The sequence below is a fragment of the Mirounga leonina genome, unplaced genomic scaffold, assembly GCF_011800145.1.
Source record: "Mirounga leonina isolate KUSES-001 unplaced genomic scaffold, KU_Mleo_1.0 Mir_128, whole genome shotgun sequence".
Classification (NCBI taxonomy): domain Eukaryota; kingdom Metazoa; phylum Chordata; class Mammalia; order Carnivora; family Phocidae; genus Mirounga; species Mirounga leonina.
The window spans coordinates 16,348,274-16,365,559 of record NW_023270320.1 but is presented as its reverse complement, the minus strand read 5'-3'; the positions used below and the strand labels follow the sequence as shown (position 1 = coordinate 16,365,559).

At 36.2% G+C, this 17,286-nt stretch overlaps 1 protein-coding gene across 3 annotated transcripts in view; it reads left to right on the top strand.

The window, feature by feature from the left end:
- The window catches only part of DLC1 (DLC1 Rho GTPase activating protein), a 427,572-nt gene that overhangs the window by 233,030 nt on the left and 177,256 nt on the right, over positions 1-17,286 (top strand). The gene's annotated exons all lie outside the window — the stretch shown is intronic.

The following is a 17,286-nucleotide window of genomic DNA, read 5'->3' as shown; positions in this document are numbered from 1 at the left end:
TGAGCAGGGAGCCCGACGTGGGACTCGATCCCGGGACTCCAGGATCACGACCTGAGCCGAAGGCAGTCGCTTAACCAACTGAGCCACCCAGGCGCCCTGCCTCCAGTAGTCTTAAACATCTTCCTAAAAGTCATTTAGCATAGCGCTGTGCACCTAAAAGGGTTTATTTTAATATATAAACTTTATTTTTTAGAACAGTTTTAGAGTCACAGAAAAATTTAGCGGAAAGTACAGTTCAAATATATGACATTCTTTTAAGGGCAAAACTGTGGAAATGGTTAAAAGATCAGGGGTTAGGGGTAGGGAGGCATGAATTGATGAAACGAAGAGGCTTTGGGGGACAGGAAAGTATTGTGTGCGATACTATAATGGTACAGCATGTAGGCTTTTCAGATTGTCTTCTTTCACTGAGTAATACACATTTAAGGTTCTCCATGCCTTTTTATGACTTGATAGCACATTTCTTTATAGCCCCTGAGTAATACTTCATTATATAGATACGCCTCAGTTTAAAGAGCTTACTTAATATATTCTTAATGTAAACACTTTTTAAAAACTCATTGATCATAAAATAAATTGCACGTTCCACTTACATTAATCTTTATCCTTTCTTCTTTAGGCAAAAGTAACTATTCTCTTAGCCATTGATTTCAGTTACTTTCAATTACTTCATCTCCTTCCTGTGGAATTTCTTCAAGTTTTCAAATGAAAAATACTACTACTAAGTATATGTATTACAACAGCTTTTATTTATTGTGTAACTACCATGTAGTTTCTGAGAAGAGAACTAGATGCCTCCTTATACTAAGCTACACGGTACATGAATCCCTTTGGCTCCAAAGCTGATGTTTTTTCTACCTCTTCATGCCTAACATCACCATTTCTTCCACATCTGATGTTCAAAAAAAGTATGACCAAAATTAGTAAGACTATACTAATTCCTATAATTTATATGATCTACATACATATTTCTGTCCTTACGACTTTGTTCCTGAAGTTTACTGCCCCCAATATACTCTTCTATTCTTTTTCTCCAAACCATGCTCTTCCTTCAAGGACTTACTTGAGTGCCACTTTTTCCACCGAGCCTCCTCCGATGGCTCTATTCTGCAATGAACTCTTCCCTTGAATCAGACAGGCTTCACTGCTCATCTTCTCTTCTGCTCCTGAAAGGAGCAACCTAGTTCCTTGTGACCACCTATCCTAACCCATGCCAGAGTCCGTTGGACCAGAGATAGGCAGGTAGGGGTTGAGTCGGGGGGACACACTTGACTCAAGGTCAGAGAATACACTGGCTGACCAATGGACAATTTCTTTTTCTCTTTCTGCCTCTGTCTCTCTCTTCTCTCTCTCTCTCTCTCAGTTAAATTATGAGCTGAAGAAATAGTCAACCTACAACAGGTGTTTTGGCTAAAAGTTCACATGGACTGTGAGGTGAAGTAACAGAGGAAACCATCCTGCAAAGAAAAGCAGAATAATGGTGCAACTGGGCCAAAACAGAGAAGTAAGAGACCATGCAAACTAGAGAAAGACATGAAAAAAGTAACTCCTTCTATCCCAGATGACTCCCTAGGTGTCAGCTCCAACACTTAGGAGGTCTCTGTCCCACATCTGCAGAATATCTCTGTATCCTCATGCCTCAGGCTTCTAGTTGGACCAAACATGAATTAGTTCCTGGCACTCAGTTGATTAGATCGTCCTTCTCCAAATTCCCATTGCATGCAAAATTAATATATTACTTAATTTTACCTGATGTCTTACATCATTCTCTGCTTCTTACATATATGTCCTATCCTCCAAAATTAAGCAGCCTCAATGAAAAGCCATGACATATCTTTGTTTGCTATTTAATTTTACTCCGTAAGACCTACCAAGACCTAAGTATATAATGAATGTTCAATAAAATTTTAATTTTTCAGAGTTATACTGCCTTTTTAGGCTATAGAGATATCTTACAACTTCATAATTACCTGCAACCCATAGAACATCTCTCCCAGCTCTTTTAGCTACACTCATCTACATCAGCACCATCTTATCTTATGAGGTTCATGGATTTTTCTCTTTCCCCTTGACCAAATAAATTATCTCTTTTTTAAAACCACTCAACTTGATCCTGAACATGCCATTTGGTTTTTAATTTGCATTGTAATGTCTTTGTCAAGTGCGGTTGCCCTCAACAATTTAATATGTTCAATAAACTATATTCACATTCCTTCATTCCACTAAACACAATTAGTAAGATATTAAATAATAATAGCTACCATTGTAAAACCAAAAGAAGGAAGAATAAACAGACAAATAATCAGGGTGTGAGACACTTGATACATTTTTTTAAATAAAATACCTTTCAGAGAAAAAAATCAGAATTCCACAAGACATACCTGTATTCTATGACTTAGTATTTTTTAATTAAAAAAACACTCACATGGGGGTTATTTTGGTGATTTCTTCCCCCTAAGAGCCAATGGCTGTACAATGGCTACAGTGATGAAGACAGAAGCTTTCATCGATGCAAAGCAAAGATCAGCCAGGTGACCCAAAAGGGGACATGAGGCTTTTCTTCTTTTATGACTATAGTGAAGTGGGAAGCTGGCTTGTTTATTATACACAGAAACTTTCATTATTTTGTAATATTTTTGAGCACCAAATTTGGGGGCCTTTAAGAAAAAGGCATCTCCATGTAACTTGTGACCCTGACACTGAGACGGCACTCATCATTCTGCAGCTAATCAAGAACCATCCTCCCAGATGGTCCATGACAACAGAACATAAACAGAACAGTGAACCCTCATCCTCAGATTGCAGACAGTGCCCTGGTCTTTTTGTGATGCAGACAAGGGGACCGTGACATAGAGATGTTAGAAATGTCTTTCCAAATGGAGATATTCTGACACACATACAAATATCTTCAGGCATTCCAAAAGCATTCCCATCTACAATGTAAGCTCAGTTTTGAAAAATAACTACAGATCACAGATATCAAGACATTTTCCTAAAGGAAACAAAATATAAAATTTCAGCAAAGTAGGTTTAGTTAGATTACAGATAGAAGTTAAAAGGAAGCCATAGTTCCTTTTTTTTTTTTTTCCTGGTAGAACCTAAGTGAGCCAAGCTAACAGCACTGATCCATAGAAAGAATTCCACATCTGGAAAATCTTTGCTCCATCTGTGGTAGGTTTCCAGCCTTTTGCTCTTTCTCTTCCATTTCCTGTGACTTCAACTTACCTCTCTTTTGTTTTCTTTAGTGAAATTATTTAACCCTTAGGGGTTTGGGTGTTTTATTTTGTTTTGTTTTATTTTGTTTTGTTTTTAGGAGGAAGGAGAGCAAGGGAATACCTCACACTGTTTTTGTGATTCTCTAGAATTTAGCCTCATTTATAGTTCTTGACATGTCTACATAAGTGATATAGACAGTAACAAATACAAATATCTGATCAACTCTATGGAATTATATTTTAGAAATACACTAGGTAGATAATGCTTTGATTTTTATTTTAATGGTTTTAATATTGGTTTTAAACTTCTAATTTTAAGAGTCTTATTTTGTTTGTCTCAAGTGATAGAAGTTAATATCATAAAACACATAGAAATAAAGTTACATGTTTGTATCATAGCACTCATTGGTATCATATTTAATATGATTAAGAAGAGATCTTTACTGTTAAATTATCACCTCACCAAATCCCCTCCTAAGACTTAAATACATTATACAGCATGATGTTTGGATTTTCTTTTCTCGTCCATCTTTTCTTTTCTTATCTGTCCTTACACGTTCTCATGGGAATCTCACCCAACTAAAGCTATGTCTTCACAATCTCCAGCCCCTAGCCTATCAACCAAGCCACCCTCCTCATATTCAGCTGCCCCTGAGACTCCAACACAGAAATACCCATACTCCATGCCCTACGCTTTCTATTGCAGTGTTTTGGCTAATACTGTTACCTTTTCCAGAAATTTCCTTTCATACTGTTTCCAAATTTCTATATTTACCTCCCCTTTGAAGCCTTCCATGACCTCCTCTGCTTTGAAATTAGCCCTTTTCCCCAGAATTCTCAAATACTAGACTTGAAGTTCTCATAAGATTTTTATTCCTTTATGTTCTTTATTATGATTACTAAGACTTGTTCTCCCTATTATATCATAAAATACATGTCCAGTTTATCTTTAAATGTCCTGCACCTAAAGGACACTCAATTATTTTTTGCTTAAAAGAAAAATAGCATCTGCAATTTGAAAATAAAAGCATACCAGCACACCTGAGTGGCTCAGTTGGTTAAGCTTCTGACACTTGGTTTTGGCTCAGGTCGTGATCTCGGGGTCTGAGATCAAGTCCCACATCAGGCTCCACACTCTGCATGGAACCTGCTGGAATTCCTCTCTCTCTCTCTCCCCTACCCCCCGTCTCTCCCCCACTAACACTCTCTCTGTCTAAAATAAATAAATAAGTTTTTTTTAAAAAAAGAAAAGAAAGGCATACCTTTTTAATGCAATGTTTGTTAAAATGTACCTCATAATTTTCTGGAATACTTCTTTAAGAATTCAGATTCCTAGATACCTCCAGGCCTGCTGACTCAGAATCCCATAGGCTTAAGAATCTCAAAGGTAATATACTCCCCAGAGAGTTCTTGTCCACAATAAAGTTTGAGGCATCACTGGTTAATGTCAATGAAAGTTTCCCATTTATTCTTCCACCACATGCATACAATCTTAATATGTACTTCCAAGTTTGTACTGCATAACAAAATCCTAAAGCTTAAGACAAATGATTGTGACACTGAATGACTAGTGAAAGGTTATACTGTATTATAAATGTAACCAGAAATATCTCTGAGTGTCTATTTTTACCAAATAGTGTACTGGACTTATAAAACTATTTAAGACACTATCCTCAAAGAGCTTACAGTCAAGGTGAGAGAAAAGATATATGTGAAAAGTTTATTGAACAAGCAAAGTAATCAAAGATGCCATATTATGTCATATTTTCACATATTTGCCACTAGTCAACCTAATCATTATCCAATCAACTAAAGATACCAACATGTTAAAGTAGTAAATATAATTGGAAGTCCTACCCAGAGCAATTGGGCAGAAGAAGAAAGGGGGAGAGGGGGGATAAAAGGCATCCAAATTGGAAAGGAAAAAGTAAAAATGCCATGACATTACATATAGAAAACCCTGAAGACTCCATTAGAAAGCTGTTAGAACTAATAAATGAATTCAGTAAAGTTGCAGGATACAAAATTAATACAGAAAAATTTGTTGCATTTCTATACACTAATAATGAACTATCAGAAAGAGAAATTAAGAAAACAATCCTATTTGCAATTCCATCAAAAGGATAAAATACCTAGAAATAAATTTAACCAAGGAGGTGAAAGGCCTATATTTTGAAAACTACAAGACATTAATGAAAGAAATTGAAAAAGACACAAATAAATAGATATTTCATGTTCATGGATTGGAAGAATTAATATTGTTAAAATGTTTATACTACCCGAAGCAACATGCAGATGTAATGCATTTCCTATCAAAATTCCAATGGCATTTTTCATAAAAATAGAACAAATAGTCCCAAAATTTATATGGAATCATAAAAGACCCCAAATAGCCAAAGCAATCTCAAGGAAGAAGAACAAAGCCAGAGGCTTCACCCTCCCTGATTTTTAAACTATATTATGAAGCTACAGTGATTAAAACAGTGTGGTACCTATATAAAAACAAATAGAATAATGGAACAGAATAGAGAGTGCAGAAATAAACCTATGTATATATGGTCAATAAATTTGCAACAAATGAACCAAGAATATACAATGGGGAAAGGATGGTCTCTTCAACAAATGGTGTTGGGAAAACTGGACAGCCACATGCAAAAGAATGAAACTGGACTACTTTTTGCACACAAAAATTAACTTAAAATGGATTAAAGACTTCAATGTAAGACCTGAAGCCATAAAACTCCTAGGAGAAAACATAAGCAGTAAACTCCTTCATATAAGTCTTTGTGATGATTTTTTTAATCTGACCCCAAAAGCAAAAACAACAAAAGCAAAAATAAACAAGCAGGACTATATCAAGCTAAGAAGTTTCTGCACAGCAAAGGATACCATCAACAGAATAAAAAGGCAACCTACGGAATGGGATAAAATATTTGCAAATTATATGCTGATAAGGAGCTAATAACCAAAATATATAAAGAACTCATACACCTCAATATCAAAAAATAAATAAACAACTCAATTAAAATACGAGTAGAAGATCTGAATAGACATTGTTTTTTACCAAAAAAGACATGCAGATGACCAACAGGTACATAAAAAGATGCTCTACTTCATTAATCATCAGGGAAATGAAAATCAAAACCACAATGAGATATTACTTCATACCTGTTAGAATGGCTATTATCAAAAAGAGTAGAAATAACAAGTGTTGGCAAGGATGTGGGGAAAAGGGAACTGTTGGTTGGAATGTAAATTGGTGCAGCCACTATGGAAAACAGGTTCCTCAAAAAATTAAAAAATAGAACTACCATAAGATCCAGTAATTCTGCTTTGGGGTATTTATCTTGAAAAATGAAAATACTAATTTAAAAAGATATATGCACCTCCATGTTCATTGCAGCATTATTTACAATAGCCAAGATATGGAAATAACCTATCAATGGATGAATGGTTTTATACACACACACACACACACACACACGATGGAATACTACTCAGCCATAAAAAAGAAAGAAATCTTACCATTTGTGACAACATGGATAGACCTCGAGAGCATCATACTAAGTGAAGTAAATCACCCAAAATAGACAAACCCTGTATAATCTCTCTTATATGTGGAATGTTATATATATATATATATATATATATATATAAATATAAATTTTTCTACAGCTCTATACTTCCTCCTCCTCTCCTAGGGCTTAAACTTCCTCTTGGAATAACCCAGCACGTATTTATCAAGAACCCATATAACAGAATTCTGATCTCTGTGAGACTGTGAGATGGGGGGACATTGAGGGTGAAGAAATACACCACCATGCAGTGGTGACTCTGGACAGTCAGATGGCAGAAGGACTGAATGCCTTAGGGAAAAGGAAGAGATCTCTGGTGTGAAGATGTTCAGGGAGGGACATGGGGGAATGACACAGCAAACATTACCTACTTTTCAATTTTGTAATCCTAGAAACAGCCCAAGTGACATCACTACCACATATTGCTGAAAACGAATATAAATGTTTTAATTCTCCAATAAGACTACAATCCTCAGCTTGCCCTTAATGGAATGTATTTTCCCGGCTCCAGGTTAACCCAAGTCCAGCCAAACGTCAGCCCATCTGACTCTCTTCACTACCCTCTTTCTCTCTCACTTCTCCCCCCTCCACTAGAAAGCTGAGGGCCAGTGGCAAAGGGAACAAGGACTAGGAACAAATGATGTTGATGTGTCCTGCTCTTCCTCCTGTTGTCTAGGGATTTCCTTGGTCTAGACCTTAAGAACATATCCCTTCAGAATGTTTCCAGCCTGCTGAGCAAGATAAGTCATAACAGTTAAGTGGCAAGACACTCAAGAAACCCTAGACATTGAGCTGAGAGAGTTCACTGGGCTGGAGTGGTCCAGAGAGGACATGGGGGAAAGGAAAGCCTTGAAAAACTGGAAAGGGAGATCAGAGACAATTCTAGGCATGGAAAACTTGGCAAAGTTAGAACAGTGGGAAGGCACAAGGAACGATGATGCAATTGTGCAGCCTGGCTAGCTGGAGCATGGAGTTTGTGTTTGGAAGGAGAGAAAACTGGAAAAATGGGATGGGTCCAGACTCATCAGGCCTTGGAGAGTGATTGTAACTTTTACTAAGAATAGTAAATCTTATTAATCAGTGGTACTATCCCAGCTGCAAAAAAAAAAAAAAAAAAAAAAAAAATCCTTATTCTAAACTCTGTAGTCAGTAGTAAAGGAAAAAGAGGCAGAAACAATCTTTTTATTTTTTAGAGGGGGAGAGGGGCAGAGGGAGAGGGAGAGAGAGAATCCCAAGCAGGTTCCACACACAGCGGGGAGCCAACGTGGGGCTCGATCTCACAATCCTGAGATCATGACCTGAGTAGAAATCAAGAGTTGGATGCCTAACCACCTGAGCTAACCAGGCACCCCCAGGTTTTTTTTTTTTTTTCATTGAATAATAACATGTTTATTATAAACCCCAGGTTTTTTTAGATGATGTACTACAATACCAGAAACCCATCAGATACTAACTATTCATAAGGACTTTTGATATAGTATATATTACAGGGGATTTAGTAAATGAGGTTGGAAAAAAAAAGTCAAAAGCTTTTGAGTTGTGCTTTGTTTTTGGTGATATGTTTTTAAAAATTGAATTCTGCTTTATTATAATTCAACCATTGCTCATGATAATAAATAACAAGTGATACCATTAAGATAAAGAAGAGATATATGAATTTAGAGAACTAATGAAAATAGCCTCTTCTAAAGATCTCCAATTTTCAGACTTTAGAGCAAATTATCCTCCTAAGAAATGCTAACCATTTCCTAAAAACTAGTTAGATAAAAAGGTTTACTTTAGAATAATCATATTTTACACTTAAATGACAAATTTGCCTGCTCTATTTCCTGCCATCCATCCTTTGTTTTTCTTTGAATATTTCAGTTTGCAACGTTCTTGCATCACTGATGATCTATAATCTTGGTGCCAGATGTGAACCACTCATTGTGCATGAAACTGCAAAAGCAAAAATGCTTCCATTTCCTTTAAACATTTTTTCCAGTTTGAGATATTAAGAATGCCTACCATGTTGCTCTTCCATGTAAATAACAAATAATAAGAAATGTGCAAATACCAACAATCGTTTAATTTAGAGGCTGATTAAATGCTGCACAGAACAGTGTTTTTACCTTTTCTCTCCATCTAGACACATGAGAGCTAAAGTACCACCCGTTGAAACATGCAAATAATTATTATCTCTAGGTATTTTATACATATATTTAGAGCAACTTTTCCTAAACTGTTTATGGTGACCTTTTTTTTTTTCACTCTTCTGGTGACACATACCATTTTAAAATATGAAAATAGAGTACTAGAAAATAAAATTGGGGGGGGACACAAAGCATAAAACATAGAAGCCAGGGGCACCTGGGTGGCTCAGTCGTTAAGCGTCTGCCTTCGGCTCAGGTCATGATCCCGGGGTCCTGGGATCGAGCCCCACATCTGGCTCCCTGCTCCACAGGAAGCCTGCTTCTCCCTCTCCCTCTCCCCCTGCTTGTGTTCCTTCTCTCACTATCTCTCTCTGTCAAATAAATAAATAAAATCTTCAAAAAAAACCACAAAAAACATAGAAGCCAAAGTGTTTTATCATTAGATTCAAGACACATAAAATTACTCTGTCCAACTACTATAAGTTTCTAAATGCTTCCTCTAGATTCCTATGCTCATCTCTAGTCATTCATCCAGACTCTGACCAGCAATTGGCCTCACATTAAAAAGTCTCAAAGAGGGACATCTGGGTGGCTCAGTTGATTAAGCGTCTGCCTTCAGCTCAGGTCATGATCCCAGGGTCCTGGGATAGAGTCCTGCTGCATCGTGCTCCCTGCTCAGCGGGGAGTCTGCTTCTCCCTCTCCCTCTGCTGCTCCCCCTGCTTGTGCTCTCTCTCTGTCAAATAAATAAATAAAATCTTAAAAAAATAAATAAACAAAAATTCTCAAAGACCAAGAAGCTCAAGCCAATAGTGAGTGTGAGGGAAAATTAGGGTCAGAAACCCCTGAGTTGGGGCACCTGGGTGGCTCAGTTGTTAAGCATCTGCCGTCAGCTCAGGTCATGATCCCAGGGTCCTGGGATTGAGCCCCGTGTCGAGCTCCCTGCTTGGCGGGAAGCCTGCTTCTCCCTCTCCCACTCTCCCTGCTTGTATTCCCTCTCCCACTCTCTCTCTGTCAAATAAATAAATAAAATCTTAAAAAAAAAAAAAAAAAGAACCCCCTGAGTCTCCAATTCAAGATTAAGGAAGCAGTGCAGGCACCATGTTTCTTAAGTCTGTTAATGAGGGTCTCCCCCTCCCCCCACAAAAATAAATAAATAAATAAATACATAAATACATAAATAATAAAAACAAGAAAAGAAAAAAGAATTTGTCCAAAAGAAGCACTTGCTAATAATTTCCACTGCCCTCCATCATCTGCTTTTTTCTTCAGTAGGGAGTATGCTCAACCTTCTATGCAGATTCCTTTTTTTCAGGTGAAGTTTGCAGACTGCCACTTCCTGTACAGCATAATTTATGCAAATGAGTTCCATCTCCCTTAATTCTACTATTTTTCCTTTTCTCAAAACTTTTCTTTTTTACTTTCTTCTTCTGACTTGTATTTATTTAGCTTTTTTTTTTTTTTGCCAGTCAAAAAAGTAAGTTTCATTTTTTTTCCTATTTTTTTTTTCTTAAAATATTTGTGAAGAGATTTTTGGCTTCCTATTTATCAGGAAGAGACTGTGAAAATTATATTTTCTTTTTCTGCTAATGTTAGCAAAATACCTGTTTACTTAAATAATCATATTTTTAAGTTTCCATTAGGTGCCCCAGAAAGGAATATATATCCACACAAATAACATATCCAAATATAATAGTGGAATCCAATAGTAACCTGTCATTATTGAGTTGAAATCTTTTTATTGTTTTGGCTAATAACATGCCAATACTAATAACATTGCATGACATCATACTAATAATTATTCAACATAGAATGAGTCTTTCATGACACCATTCAAATAAATTTTATTATTAATAGTATCTAAAGTGCCTTATTATAAAACTCTCTCATACAATTCTCTCAATACAATCCCAGTAACATAGCACTGGGATATTATTTCCTTATATACATCCCATACACACTCCAAGCCAGTAATCACACTCTAAGCAGCAGATTCCTCCCCACCTCTCTGTGAAGACTTATATCTGATTCTCAAAGCTTCAGAGTTTTGATGATTTGCTTTTATCCCAGAATTTTCAGTGGTATCAAAATGTGAACCCTGAGCATCTATTTCCCAATTCTGTCACCTCCATATGTTCTGTAAAATGCTTTCTCATAAAATCCATTAATTTTTTTCAATTGAGTTGTTTCTATTTTGCTTTTTCTGATTTGTAGAAGTGCTTTATTATAGATATTAACACTCGGTTGGTTATTTATGTTGAAAATATTTCCATTTATCATTCTGCTTTTTTTTTCATCACCCTCAAAATAACCCTCATGTACCTTATAGTGAATCTCACCCTACCCTCTCCCTCATCGCCAGCCTCTGGTGAGCACTGAGCTAGTGTCTATCACTGTAGTTGTGTCTTTTATAGAATTATCTGTAAATGGAAGAAGGTGCTGCCAATATCATACAAGTGTTTGTACAAATATATGTTACATTTCTTTTGAGTAATACCTGAGTGGATTTAGTTGGTAAGGGTATGTTTAACCTTTTTTTTTTTTTTTAATGTTAGTCACCATACAATACATCATTAGTTTTCTCTTGTTTTTCTTGCTGTTATCATCTATATTTTACAGTTTTTTTTATTATTATGTTATGTTAATCACCATACATTACATCATTAGTTTTTGATGTAGTGTTCCATGATTCATTGTTTGCATATAACACCGAGTTATGTGCCGTACGTGCCCTCCCCAGTACCCATCACCAGGCTAACCCATTTGGTACTCTGACTTGCAAATTCTAATTGCTTCAGTCTCCATAAACTCTGATGTCTATCACCTCAAGATTCTCAGGTTATGTTTGGTTTTCCTCTCTTTACTCTGTGCCTAGAAAATACCCCCAGGCAGTAAGCTGGAGCCATGGTAGAGCTCATCTTTTTTTTTTTTTTAACTCTCAGAAATCACAATCCTGCATTACCTACTGTGCAATTTCTGAAAAACATTATTTTATATTTTGTGTATGTGTGGTAGGGGTGGTGGCATATCATCAGGATCCTTTCATGGACAAAAGCTAAGGCAACCTGTGAAATAACTTTTTATGAAAATATTCAAACCTGTTAGTACTGGCAGTGTTTTGGGGGTCCTATTAATAAATAACATTTATTAATAATATGGTTGAAAAGGTATAATCAATAGGTTATATTAACATAGAAAAATATTTGTGTTCCTGTTTGGTCTGACTTCAAAATTATCCCTGAATGCATATGCTCGAGTATACCATTCAGTTATTATCCCTAATTGCTTTTGATTTTATAATTAGCATAGCATATTATTAGAGGCTATTGATAATTGTTAAGATCCAAAAGATAATCAACATCTGGCATTCTTTATGAGACTTGTGGCAGTGAGTTTACATGAAGGTAAAACAAAACATTGAATATTTATTTTTGTTTCTCAGAAGGAAATCTTTTATTCAGAATCAGCAAGAGTGTGATTTTTTTGGTTCCAATGTCAACATAAAGATACATATAAAACTAGTATGAATTGAAATAAATGCAATTTAAAAGCAATTCAAATAGTCATAATATACTCTTAAGTCTCAGTAAGCAGAGAAATTACATCACTGTAATTCTGTGTCATATGTTGGACTCCTTTAATTCATAATATACTGAAATTTTATACTGTGAAGAATAAACAATAGGAGAATAAAATGACAAAAGGAAGAATAAAAGGAATAAAAGAAAATGAATAAGAGCAAGGACATTTCCTTGCTAAATTTCCTCCTAAAGTTTTAACTATGTCTGAAATTTATTTTACCAGTAGATAGTCTATCCTTTGCTAAGGCAATATAAATTATAGATGTATTATTTCTTTAGCACTAGTATTGGTGATGCACCCCTGTTAATTTTTCTATATAACTGAAAATATTTTAACCTTCTGAAATCATGACACAGAAAAAAAAAATCAGATATCCTTACATTAAAAAAAAATTCTGGAAGCATCACTACTTCTTCTTCCCATTCTCTAGTACTTTTTCTTTCCTGTCTTTCTGCCAAAATTACAAGTATAGAAAACTAGAGTGAACTAGTCAACAAAAAATGGAAAGGAAATAATTGAGAGAGGAGTAAACCAAAACAAACAAATGAACAACTCCAAAGACACATATTCAAAGCAACTTGAAAATAGCTTGAGGAAAGTGTAAAAATGGCCAATTAATTTACTAATAGGTTAGATTCTATGGAGATACTTTTTAGAAGAGGAATGAGACCACCTACCCCAGTAGAGTTATTTAACCTTTTTGTTTAACCTTTTTGTTTTAATCTTTTTGAAGTCCTACCCCACTTCAGTAGGACAGGCCCCATCCTGTGGGATTCTGTATGCTTTACTTCCATCCCCTTCTGTACCAGAATCAGGGATCTAGTTAATCCCCTTTATAGCAATTGTGAAAATGCTGTCCTAAGATCACAAAGCTATCAAGGGGCAGGACTGAAATAAGGTCTGTCTCTGCCTTAGTCTATTTGGGCTGCTTTAACAGAATGCCATAGACTGGGTGACTTGTAAACAATAGAATTTTTTTTCTCACAGTCTAGAGGCTGTGAAGTTGATCAAGGTGCCAGCGGATGTGGTGTCTGGTGAGGACCTACCTCCTGGTTCATAGACACCATCTTTTTGCTGAGCCCTCACATGGAGAAGGGGCAAGGAGGACCCCAGGTTCTCTTTTATAGGGCACTAATCCCATTCACGATGGCTCAATTCTCATGACCTAATCATTTCCCAAAGGCCCCACTTTCTAATACCATCACACTGGGGATTAGGTTTCAACATATGAATTTGGAGGAGAACACAAACATTCAGTATAGAGCAGTTTCCTTTCTCACAGGCAAGGTGACTTTTCTCAGCCCAGATGAAGAACTTTGTTTCAGAAAGCAGTTAGTAATGAGATTCAGTAGTTAAAAAGGAAAGAAGGTATTATTGTGTCAGGAAGAAAAGAACGTTTTTCTTTCCTCATATTCACTTCTTGTTTTTTACTTTCCTCATGTATCACAAGAAGTGAATATGAGGGGAAAAAAAAAACATGCATTACTCAACAGTATTCCCCCAACAAGTTGATTTTATTCTGAAAGATAGTGTGATTTTGGTATATATCAGGATTTGTAGAGAAATAGTCTCTGAAGATCTTTGATTGCTAACTCCCATTAGTTTCTGAGTTTAGAACCCCAATATATACATTTATTTATAAATTTTATCCATAAATCACTGTATTTGTGTCCTCTATATATTAGAAAAATAGAAAAACTCAAAGAGCTTTATAAATAGACATAGATTCTAAGGTTTTCTTCTTGCCCTCCAAAGAGACTCTTGTCTGCCCTCAGGTTGGAGATCACCAGTTTGAAGAATATTGTCCTTGTGGCCTATTGGCCTATCAAGCATCAATAGATACCTAATTGATAGTGTAAATAACCTTGCCTTGAACCCTTTGGTTGAAGATATTTAACAATTTATCACAGAGGAGATTCTCAACCAAACTGAATGAAATCCTTAGGGTTCCAATTGTGGGAGTGAATTAACAAACAAAATTGCCACTTGCACCAGAGTAAATGCACTCAAGATGGTCATGCTAAATAAACAAAATTCAAAATGGAAACAGGGATTGGCAGCATGTAACCTATATGCTAGGCATTCTTCATTGGAAAAAAACAGGAACCATTTATATAGTCCTCAGAGTTACAGAAGCTTCATACTACGAATTTTGTCATGGGCTTTTGGAGACATAGATACATAATGGAGAAGAACTTTTGTGGAACTGCCGCCCTTAAGCAGACCTATTATGCCAGATAGCCACTGTCATTCACTTAACCTGTTGTCCTGTTGCAGGGGCTAGGTCTCTCACAGGGCTTAACCAAATGGGGTTTTAATAATTTCCTTCCTGTTCCAAAGACCCAGATATAAGCATGGCATTGACTCTTAATAAACATTTCATTTCCCATCATTAGTCATACTATTTTGAAGGAACCTACTAGCACTTTGGGTAATTCTAATGTTCTCATTACTCCAAAGGAGGCTTAAATTAGTTGCATTAGCAAATAAGAGTAGCCATAAGACCAAAGTGGATTTATGCTACACAGGCTTGGAAAAGAAGGTGTCCCTAACATTAGATCAAAGCATATAGGACCTAGAAACACTATAAAATTAAAATTTTGTTTGTAGTAAGAAGACAAAAATTATAAATTAGACAAAATTAAATAAAATCTATAATACATTACCAAAATGGAATGGTTTTCTTAGGTGGAAAATATTAGGGACATACTTGAGCAAGAATCTCTGGCTTAATATACAAACAAGAGTCCCCCAGTTCAGACAGCAGCTCCACCAATGGCTGAAACTAGCCCTTTATCACAAGAAAAAGGAACTGAAAAGCAATCAAAGCATAATGTTGCTATCTTCATTTCTCTTATAATTCCCAGCAGGATTTGAAAAAAAATCAATAAACTTCTCATATTCCCACTTTCCCCATCTGCCAAACTGAGATAACATTAATTATGGTATACTATCCTCACCTCTTAGTCAGAAGAGACTTGGGTTATTTGAAATTTGTGGAAATAAAACTTGAGGAATTATTCTATAAATGGTGAATTTTGAAAAGCACTTCTTCTGCATGGAACATTTCTTCTAATGGCCAATAAATACAGCCAGAAAACAAAAAATAAAAATAATTTAAAATTGGCAGTGTATTAGATAGTTTTTACATCATACCCATGATACATGGCTGAGACTCATTTACAAAGAGTTGAAATATCTTCACAATGAAATTTGAATTTAATGAGTTTTTAGAAATGAGGGGTAAAGTTGCCAGCCCTACTTTGGAATATGGTAAAATCAATAATTAAGCCCACCTTGCTTGAAAATATAGCTGTGATCCCCTTCTCCAATAGGCTGTCATTTTATAAAAGTTACATTTATGTTCGTAAGCATATATATATAAATATATATATTAGGTTAGGTCTTTGGACTCTTCTACCAAATGGAACCTGTGCTTAGAATAAGTAGGCTTTTTTAATACCTGCTGAGATGAGCTACAGTGAAGTACTAGGAGTATTGTCTTTGAAAGAGCATGTCACGGAGGAGGAGGGTATTTTAGAATACTTTGGAGATCATTTGGAGTGTCCATTCATTAAGCAATATGTGTTGACTAGGCCTTTGTTCTCTTGATTCACTGCCCTTCAGTTTTCATAGCTGGGATCATCTAAATACCCTCTGAGACTCAGGCTTCTTTCACACCATGGGCCCAGTGGTGACTTTATTTGGCTAAGATTAAAGAGTTTTGGCCTTTATCTTAGTATCAGCTGAGCCTAGATAAACCCTAATGGGTCATTATCATCACTGTCATTTAATGTCATTTAATTTATGAGCAATCAAGTTGATTGGGAGGCTAATGAGTTTTGAATGCAAACAGCTCTGGGTATGAATCCTAGGTCTGGCATTTACTATTTCACCTTTCTCAAATCTCTTCTCTCTGCCCTCCAGCTTCCTCATCTCTAAAGAGGAGATAATAATACCTATAGGGGTCTACCTACGTGGGTCTATCTATTTACAGTGCTAGAAGAGTTTTTGGCATGTCATAGGACTCAATAAATGGTGTTTCCTGTTCTATGTTTGGGTATAGAAAAACTTCATGCCATCACAGTCAGTCACTTTGCATGACTCATACAATCAGCTGTTGATATTCGTGCTGAGAATGGTTGTATGTTGTAAATCTAGACTGGAAATTTAGGTGAGGTCAGTGCTTAAGAGGAGTTAGGAATCCAAGCCACCTTTTCCTTCTTTGTGCTACCATAACACTTGGTACATGCTTCTGTCATAGAATTTATGACACTATTTTGAAATGATTTGTGGCCAATGGAATTTCTCCTCAAAGACAGAGTTGATGTCTTACTCATCCTCAACTTCCCCATGCCTAACGCAGAGTGTGGTTCACTACTTATGTATGGTTACTTCATACTGTTCCTCTACAAACAGACCTGCCCTGTTCAACCTGACCAGAAATGAATCAACCTGTTTCAAGGTGCCCAGACCTCTTTGAAGGAGAAACACATACGTACACACGCACACACACACACACACACATCCACGCACGCACACGCAGACCTCCAGTACTTTGTTTTAAAATAGAGCCATGTATTAGGCAATCAAATTTTTTGAGATTTTTTTTTTAATGGAGAATTTTCCTTCGGAATTGGCTCCCACGGGGCACAGAAGTCCACATACCTCAGCAGTTAGTACTTGTTACCTCCTGATCTATGCCCAGCCCAATGATAAGGCAAAGAAGACAATATCGAGATGCACATTCTCTGTTGGAGAGACTCATGGGCTTTAACAATTTG